Here is a 10044-nt window from a genome sequence, read left to right on the forward strand (position 1 = left end):
GTTGTCTCCACAGAGGCCCTTCCAGAGCCTTACAGATACAGGGGCAAATGCTACAGCCAACCACTGGACTGAGTGTGGGGTCCCCAATGTAGGAGTTGGAGTGAGGACTGGAGGAGCTGAAGTGGTTTGCAGCCTCATGAGAAGAATGATAATGTCTACCAACCAGACATTCCGTAACTCCTAGAGATTAAGCCATCAACCAAGGTGTACACATGGTTCCAGCCAAAAATGAGGCAGAGGAACTCCTTGTTGGGCATCAGAGGGAGGAGATGTCCTTGGTCCTATGAGACTCCATAGATTACCCAGTGTGAGGAAATTGAGGTTGAAGGGGGTAGGTGGCAGTGGACTGGGTAGAAGGGCATATTCTTGGAGGCAGGGTGTGAGAGGATGGGTTGGGGTTTTCTGGGAACAGGGAAACTGGGAAATCATATAACATTTGAAATGTAAATGAAGAATATATTCAATAAAAAATGAAAAGAAGACCCCTACTCCACAAAAAAAAAAAAGAGTTTGGATGTTTTAAAGGGATTGAACTTTTAATATGTAAAGACTGTCAGACTTTTAAAGTTATTTAGGTCTTGGGGATGAATTAAAAAGTAAAGGTTGAGGTTAATAGTGATGTGTTTGTGTGTTAAGTTGACAAAGGATCAATTGTACTGGCTGGTTTTGTGTGTCAACTTGACACAGTTTGGAGTTATCACAAAGAGAGGAGCTTCAGTTGAAGAAATGCCTGCAGGGGATCCAGCTGTGGGACATTTTCTCAATTAGTGATGAACTGGGGAGGGCCCCTTGTGGGTGGTGTCCTTCCTTGACTGGTAGTCTTGGGTTCTATAAGACAGCAGGCTGAGCAAGCCAGGGGAAGCAAGCCAGTAAGAAACATCCCTCCATGGCCTCTGCATCAGCTCCTGCTTCCTGACCTGCTTGAGTTACAGTCCTGACTTTCTTTGGTGATAAACAGCAGCATGGAAGTATAAGCTGAATAAACCCTTTCTTTCCTAACTTGCTTCTTGTTCATGGTATTTGTGCAGGAATAGAAACCCTGACTAAGACACTATGGATGGCAAAGCAATATATGCATATCGTTAGCAAAGAACAGTGAGGCAGAGCAAATCTCAATGCCCAGTGCTCAGTGCTCCTCTCCATCGCTCTATGGGTCATATTTATACTCCATCATGGGTCCTTTCACGTGTCTGCTTTAGCAAGACATCCTTGCACCTGTGTGCCTCAGGAAACATCATTTGACCAAACTGGCTTTCTAAATAAACCGGAGGTTTCCACTTCACATCACCATAGAGTCTGGGAACTCTATAAACAGAGCGAATCTTCTGTGTCTCCCATTCTGTAGCCTTCAGTCACCAGCTAAACAGAGACTCAATTCTTCCCTCTCCTATGAAGGGAGTGATTTCTAATAGATTCTATATACAAAGTTAGTTCTTGGAACACTAAGATTTAGTCCCTGTGTACAAACCCTGCCTTGAGTTCTGATGGACACTAGGCATTTTGCTGTTTGTTGAGCCCATGTCTGGAGCCATGTTGGTACTTCCGTGCCCTTCCTGGTTTAAACTCCCTTTGACCTTACAGACTCTTTTAACTCTTCTTTGGTAATCCCAGTATTCTGGAGCCTGAGGAGATGGGTTATGAGTTCAAGGCTAGTCTGGGCTTTATAATAGTTCTACTCCAGCCTTGCTATATAGAAACCCTGTCTCAAAAAAAAAAGGTAAACATTTAACAACAAAAGAAAATTTGTGTGTCCATAATGATATTAAACAAATACAGTAGCATTGGGGAATCAATCACAAGCTCTTTAGGGGAAAAGATCAGTTAATGAATGTTTAAGAGGAAGAGAGCTACAAGTAGAAAATCACCAGTTAAGAGTCACTGTGGGAAAAACTGAGTCAAGTGGAAATCAGCAGCACACTTGGAAACAGTGAGTAAGGATTACTGGATGACAGGATGTGAAGAGACAGCAGCCATCACCACTCCTGAATGCCCCTTTGGTCTCGCCAAGGTGACACACCTGTCAGGTGACTCTTGATGTGACATACTAGGCTATGCTGGGGCAGGGGAACTTTAAACCTGAAAATGAGGAAAAGACAACATAGCACCTTTGTACATTCTGGAAATGTGAGGTACATTCTGGAAAAACATTTGCCTAGATTTTTTTAACTGTCTGTATCCTGAGAAACAAGGAAAAAAGAAAAAGAGTGAAGATAAGAAAGAAGGCAGAGACCTAGAGACTACATTTGGTAGGTTCTCCTTGATTGGGTTTTAGATTTGGAAAATAAAAACAACTTCCCCAGGGATAAATCAGGAAATCTGAATTTTGGTAATGGTATAAAATTTATTGTCATTCCCAGAGTGGATAATTGGTATAAAGTTTTGGTTTGAGGTGTTATTTTCATTTTTTTGGACAAGGTCTCATGTAACCCAGAGTGACCTTGAATTCCTTATGTAGCTATGTACCTTATGTAGATCTTCCTGATCCTGCTTTTGCCCCCAGATGCTGGGATTACAGGATGTGCCACTGTGCCTGTCACTGTGTGAAGTATAAGACAACCTCACTTTTCTGTCATGTGCTCTAGGGAACAGAAAGGGATGAAGGAAATGTGACAGAGGGGGCCAGTGAATAGGACACGGTGTTTCAAATTAAGAGTGAAGACCATTAAAGTATCAAAAATATTTCTACAACTAAAGCCACAAGTCTAGCTGGGTGTGGTCAACTTGACACAAGCTAGAATCCTGTGTGAAGAGGAAACCTTAAATGAGGAAGGGCCTCCATCACTCTGGCTGGTGGGCATGTCAGCAGGACGTTTTTGTTTTTTTTTTTCCCTATCAGCTGTAGGAGTTCTCTGGTGGAGTTTTGTGTCACCTCATTAGTCATTAGGGAAATGCAAATCAACAGAACCCTGAGATTTCACTTCATACTAGTCAGAATGGCTAAGGTTAAAAACTCAGGAGACAGCAGGTGTTGGCGAGGATGTGGAGAAAGAGGAACACTCCTCCACTGCTTGTGGATTGTAAGATGGTACAACAAACTCTGGAAATCAGTTTGGCAGCTCCTCCGAAAACTAGGCATGACACTTTCAGAGGACCTGGTTATACCACTCCTGGGTATATACCCAGAGGATTCCCGAGCATGCAGCAAGGACACATGCTCCACTATGTTCATAGCAGCCTTATAGCCAGAAGCTGGAAAGAACCTAGATGTCCCTTCAGTGGAGGAATGGATACAGAAAATGTGGTGTATTTACACAATCGAATACTACTAAGCAATTAAAAACAACGAATTCATGAAATTCTTGGGCAAATGGTTGGAACTGGAAAATATCATCTTAAGTGAGGTAAGCCAATCACAAAAGAATACACATGGAATGCAATCACTGATAAGTGGATATTAATTAGCCCAAAAGCTGTGAATACTGCAGATATAGCATAACAAACTATTTCCATGAAGAAGTAAGGAGAGGGCCCTGATCCTGGAAAGGCTTGATCCGGCATTTTATGGGAGTACCAGGATAGAGAAAAAGGAAGGGGATGATTGGAGAATGGGTGGAGAGAAGAGGACTTATGGGACATATGGGGAGGGGGGAAATGGGAAAGGGGAAAGCATTTGGAATGTAAACAAAGAATATAGAATATTAATAAAATAGTCAATTTACATTAATCTTAAAAAAAGAAGCTAGACTGGCTGATCCCTTTGTGACATGTACAGCAGCATACCCTGAAGGAATAAAGATGTTAAGGCACAATAAAAAAAGAGTAATATGTCAAAGCTTCTCTTGGGGAGCTCATGAGGAGAACCAGCCCATATCGTAGGACCAAGGCACATAGGAACACAATGAGGAAATGGCTCAACATTTATATGATTCCTATCAATACATCTCCTGGATTGTAATTTTATTATTGAGGGAGGACTCCATGGGGGTAACAGTTGGATTATGTTCAGCATAGTGTACTATGCAAAAGAAAGGTTCTTAAAAGTGTTTGGGTGGTGATAATGACTTCAATGTCAACAATGAACCTGTCCCCAAAAGCCAATGAGTGTGTAACCATAAGTTTAAATACTATAGCTATCTTTCTCAGCAACTGACAGGACAATAAGACAAAACTTCAGTGAAGAATAAATGATCTATATCACATAATTAATCTTTAGCATTTACAGAATACCTCATGGACATTAGCTTTTTCAAAATACTGTGTTAAATATATACATTCTTCTCAAGTTCACGTTGTGAATTCACAATGGAGAATATTTTGGTTCTCAAATATTAATGTTCACTGAAGGGAGTTATATCACCATGGGTTTTTTGACCTTATCAGAATCAAGTTAGAAATTAACAGTAATAATTTATCCTAAACAAGACTGGCATGTTAATCCCAGTGCTCTGGAGACAGAGGCAAGTGCATCTCTTGAGGCCAGTGTGTTGTACAAGTGAATCCAGGACAGTCGGGGCTGTTACACAAAGAAACCATGTCTCAACAGAACAAAGCAAAGCAAAACAAAACAAAACAAAACAAAACAAAAAGATATTCTAAAGCAAAACACAAAAATGTTCAAATAGTTAGTAATTTAATAACCTGCTCCTAAATAATACACATATGAAAATGAATCCATTAAGGACACTGGAGACATTGTACAGTGAGCAACAGAGATGCACTTACCCTAGGGTGTGAGACAATTAAGAAGGCACCTGGAGGGAACAGGAAGCTCTACTTCCCTGCTCCCTTCAGGAGGACTCAAAGTCATGGACATAAGGATTCAGTGAAAGATGTCTTAACAAGAGAAGCAAACTTAACCAAAGAAGGAAAAACAATTCAATGCACAAACTAGGAGGGAAAAGGTTTTTTTTTATTTATTTATAATGTATTCAGTATTCTGATTACATATATACCTGCAGACCAGAGAAGGCACCAGCTGTCATTCTAGATGGATATGAACCACCATGTGGTTGTTGGTAATTGAACTTAGGACCCCTGGAAGAGCAGCCAGTGCTATTAACCTCTGAGCAATCTCTCCAGTACTTAGAGAGAAACTATTTTTCCCAGAAGTAAAAATACTTTATTATAAACATTTTCAGAATATAAACTGATTTTGTGTGAGTCTCTGAAAATTTTCAAACTGTATGTCAGAAAAAATTATTATGTTATTTCACTTTCCAACCCAGAAAATAAATTGCAAGTTAGATCTAAAAAAGGGAAATCTAAGTTGCTTCATACAGAAAGCCAATGAGCATAAAAATATGTGACTCAAAACTAAAAGAAACCCAACCAAGAAATAGATTCCACAAAAGCCATCAGTCAATCCTCCAATTTTAAATAAATGATTTCCCAAGGGAAAATAATTCCACTACCACAGCAATTTGGTCAATAAAAGCAGAGCCACTCTGTTAAAGGGAAATTCTACCATATGTAAGAAAAATTATTAATCTTCTAGAAAATACAAAAGTAATCTCCATGTGGGAAGCAAGCCCACTAAGTACTTCATTCTTACTCTGTCAGAAGTTGGAACCTATGTCCACGCATGCAAGTGAGATGAATATGAATGCAAATGAAAGCAAGCTCTTGACTGGTATTTCACTTGAGCCTGAGGAGATCTAGGGATCTTCAAAATCCAAGGAGAGACTGGTCCCAAAGCATCTCCTCCTCTTTCCTTGGTTTCCTTCCTATGCTTACGGTCCTCTTTCTTAGATGATACATCTCATTTTTATTTCTCTTTTTGATTCTTAAGATTTTCTGTACCATCTTGTAAGGTTTCTGTTTCTGCCTTTGTTTTCTTTCTTTGGATGCTCCTATGTTTGATTAAATCTATTTCCTCAGAACTCCATTTTCTCTCATGTTTGGGCAGTTCTTCCTACCTTTCTCTGCCCTCTTTTACATGTCTTTTCCTCTTCTGGTGCAATTGTCTATGACTGACTTGAGGGTCGATGGTAGTGTGACCTGAGCAGAGATGCTTGTGAACTACAGATTCTACACTATATGAGCCACAATTGTATTCTTGCTAACTAAGGTTCAAGGGGATTGGTTTTTCTGTGAAGCCATCCCTGCTAAACCGACAGTAGCACAGAGAGTTTAGTCTTATCTTGTCATGAGCTGGTAACCACTGAGGTACCCAGTCTTCTGTCTGTGAACTACTGCATGATCTTGGGTGGGAATGTTTGGTTCCAGACGGGAGTCTTTGATCAAACATTTTATATCTGGGCCAGGAATCAAACTCTTCTCTGTACCCACAGCTTTCCAAATACTCCCCTCTCATCCTTCTGAAACAAATCTTTGGTTCCAAGCCTCTGGCTTTCTGTACTTTAATATAATCTTCAAGTTTTATAATCTACAATCCTTCAGGAACTTTTCTATGAGGCTACATCAGGGCAGAGAGGGTCTGTGATTGGACAAGATAAAAGGGGGCAGAGCAAGGAATATTAGAGGAGAAGAATGGGCCTGTGTGGTGAGGCCCATTTTTCAAGAGCCTATAGCCCAGGGGTTCTAAACTTACATATCCTAAGACCACTGAAAAACACCAATATTTACTATATAAATTGAAAGAGGAATTACAAACCTTTTCTGATAGAATTGAAGATTTACATGAAAAATATTTCTGTTAGAATATGTGGAGTCCATTGAGGTTAAGAGATATTAAGGATTAGTGATTGTTGCTTCCTGTTATTTTTGATGTTATTTTTTATGTTTGTGTGCAGATCTTCATTTGGGTTTGTTGGAAGAAGATTACTTTCTTGCTTTTTCTAGGGTGTAGTTTCCCTCTGTGTGTTGGCATTTGTGTTTCCATCTATTATCTGTTGTAGGGCTGGATTTGTGGACAGATACTGTGTAAATTTGGTTTTATCATGGAATATCTTGTTTTCTTCATCTATCGTGATTGAGAGTTTTTCTGGGTATAGAAGTCTGGGCTGGCATTTGTGTTCTCTTAGGATCTGTATGAGGTCTGCCCAGGATCTTCTAGCTTTCATCATCTCTGGTGAGAAGTCTGGTATAATTCTGATAGGTCTGCCTTTTTAAGTTACTTGACCCTTTTTCCCTTACTAATTTTAATATTCTTTCTTTTTTGAATGCATTTGGTGTTTTGATTATTATGTGCTTAGATGACTTTCTGGTTTGGTCCAGTCCTTTTGGAGTTCTGAAGGCTTCTTGTATGTTCATGGGCATCTCTTTCATTAGGCTAGGAAATTTTTCTATATAATTTTGTTTAAGATATTTAGTGGCCCTTTAAGTTGGAAATCTTTATTCTCTTCTAAACCTATAATCCTTACGTTTGGTCTTCTCATTGTGTCTTGGATTTCCTGGATGTTTTGGCTTGCAGGCTTTATGCATTTTGCATTTTCTTTGACTGTTGACTCAATGTTTTTTATGGTCTCTTTAGCACCTGAGATTCTTTCTTCTATCTCTTGTATTATGTTGTTTATGCTCACAGCTATGATTCTTGAATTCTTTCCAAGCTATTCTATCTTCAGAGATGTCTCACTTTGTGATTCCTTTATTGTTTCTACTTCAACTTTTAGAGTCTGGATACTTTTGTTCAATTCCTTCACTTGATTGTTTGTGTTTTCCTGTAATTCCTTAAGGGATTTTTTTTTTCATCTTTAAGGGCTTCTGCCTGTTGACCCAGGATATCCTGTGTTTCTTTAAAGTATTTTTGTGCTTCCTCTTTAAAGGCTTTTGCCTGTTGACAGTTGTTCTCCTGCATTTCTTTAAGGAAGTTAAATATTTAAGTCCTCCTTGAAGCCCTCTATCAACATCATGAGATAGGATTTTAAATCCAACTCTTGCTTTTCCAGTGTGGGATTTGCTGTGGTGGGAGAACTGGGTTCTGATGTTGCCAGGTAGCCTTGGTTTGTGTTGGTAGGGTTCTTGTGCTTGCCTTTCTCCATCTGGTTATCTCTGGTGCTAGTTAGTCTTGTTGTCTCTGGATGGTGCTTGTCCCTTCTGTGGGCCTGTAAGCCTGTGTCCATTCTCCTTGAAGACCAACTCTCTTCTGACAGGGTCTGTGCACAGAAGGTGGTAGAGCTGCCTGGCTCCCTGGTGCCAATGGTGCCCAGAAGACTTCCATTCCCAGCTGCTCCACTGATCGCCTGCCCTGTGAGCTCCTAGCTGATTCCCTCCAGAGAGGAGCTTGAGATCTCACCTCAGAAGCTCAGGAGTGAAAACATTGCTGGGAGATCACTCTCTCTTGGCAGGCTGTGCATAGAAGGCTGTGGAGTTGCCTGGCTCCCTGGTGCAAAATCAAGATTTAATTTTTTAAAGAAGCCTTTTTGGTTGGTCTCAGCAACCTTTGGAGTCTTTTCCTATTTGACTTCTCTTCTGACGTCCATGGGTCTGTGGTGCACAGACATTCATGTGAGAGCAACACAAACACAGAAATAAATCTAAAGGGTTTTAAGTGAGTTCTCCCAATGACTCCAATCCTGGTTGAAAGAAGAACCCATTTGCCTTCATAATGCTTAACAATTTTCTCGAGGTACACACCAACACACACCCCTTTTACCACAACTCCTGGAAGACCTTATGAATGCATTCATCTACGGAGAAAAAAATAACATTTTTCCAATTATTTTTCACAGATGGTAATTCTTAAGTCTGCACTTCAGATCAGCTCTTCCTTTAAGTGCAAATCCATTCATTTTGTTGTAATGTTACATCTTGTTTCAGAAATTCCCACTTTGATTTATGAATGCAAAATCCAGATGTTGCCAAAGACAGAAACCTGTGCACACCCTGTTTCCCCTCCCCCCTTAACTCTCACCTCCTCTCATCATATGCACCTGTGATACAGTTACAATTATAGGCCACATTTCACTTTTCTCTTTAGGTTTGAGTATAATATTCTTAGTACCAGTTTTCAAGCTTCTTTCTTTCATTTTTTTAAATAAAAAAATTTTATAAGAACATATTCAATTAAAAAAAGATAAAACAATATATTCTTCATTTACATTGCAAATGCTAGAACCTTTCTCGGGTTCTCCTGTCCCAGAAAACCCCCAACCCCTTCTCCCACCCCCTGCCTCCAAGTATATGCCCCTCCACCCAATCTGCTCCTAGCCTACCACATCCCTCGATTTCTCTATATTGGGGCATCTATTGAGCCTTCACAGGACCAAGGACCTCTCTTACCACTGATGCCGGACAAGGCATTCCTCTGCTACACTTTTGGCTCTAACCATGTGTACCACTTGATTGTTTAGTCCCTGGGAGACCTGGGGTGTCTGGGTGGCCAACATCATTGTTCTTCCCATAGGGCTACAAACCCCTTCATCTCCTCCAGTCTGCCCTCCAAGTCCTCCATTGAGGACCCCATGCCCAGACCAATGGTTGGCTGCTAGCATCTGCCTCTGTATCTGTAAGGCTCTGGCAGACCCCCTCTGGAGACAACCATAGCAGCCTCCTTTCAGCATACACTTCTTGTCGACCATAATAGTGCAGGGGTTTGGTTCCTGTTTATAGGATGAATGCCCAGGTAGGGCATTCTCTGGGTGGCCTTTCCTTCAGTTTCTGTTGCACACTTTATCTCCGTTATTGCTCCTGTGCGTATTTGGTTCTCCTTCTCAGAGGAACCAAAACACCCCTACTTCAGTTCTTTTTTTTTTTCTTTTTTTTAATTGAATATATTCTTCATTTACATTTCAACTGTTATAGTCCTTGCAGGTTTCCCCCTTCCCCATTTCTCCCCTCCCGGAAACTCCCAACCCCTGCTCTTACCCCCTGCCTCCCAGAATATGCTACTCCACCCAACCCACTCCCACAACCCCCAATTGATTTCCCCACACTGGGGTCTCTATTGAGCCTTCACGGGACCAAGGACCTCTCCTCCCACTGACATCCAACAAGGCATTCCTCTGCCACTATTTTAGCAGGAACCATGTGTACCCCTTAGTTGATGGCTTAGTCCCTGGGAGCCCTGCGGCATCTGGATGGCTGACATCATCATTCTTCCCATGGGGTTGTTAACCCCTTCAGCTCCTCCAGTCTACCCTTCAACTCCTCCATTGTGAACCCCATGCTCAGTCCAATGGTTGGCTGCTAGTATTAGCCTCTGTA

The 10044-nt window shown here is 40.9% G+C and overlaps 1 pseudogene; it reads right to left on the reverse strand.

Annotated features, from left to right (window-relative positions):
• Positions 1-5604: 5604 nt before the first annotated feature.
• On the reverse strand, positions 5605-9141 carry LOC127687992 (lysine-rich coiled-coil protein 1-like; annotated as a pseudogene).
• Positions 9142-10044: the final 903 nt, after the last annotated feature.

This window comes from Apodemus sylvaticus, chromosome 6 (assembly GCF_947179515.1).
Source record: "Apodemus sylvaticus chromosome 6, mApoSyl1.1, whole genome shotgun sequence".
In the NCBI taxonomy this organism is placed as follows: Eukaryota; Metazoa; Chordata; class Mammalia; order Rodentia; family Muridae; genus Apodemus; species Apodemus sylvaticus.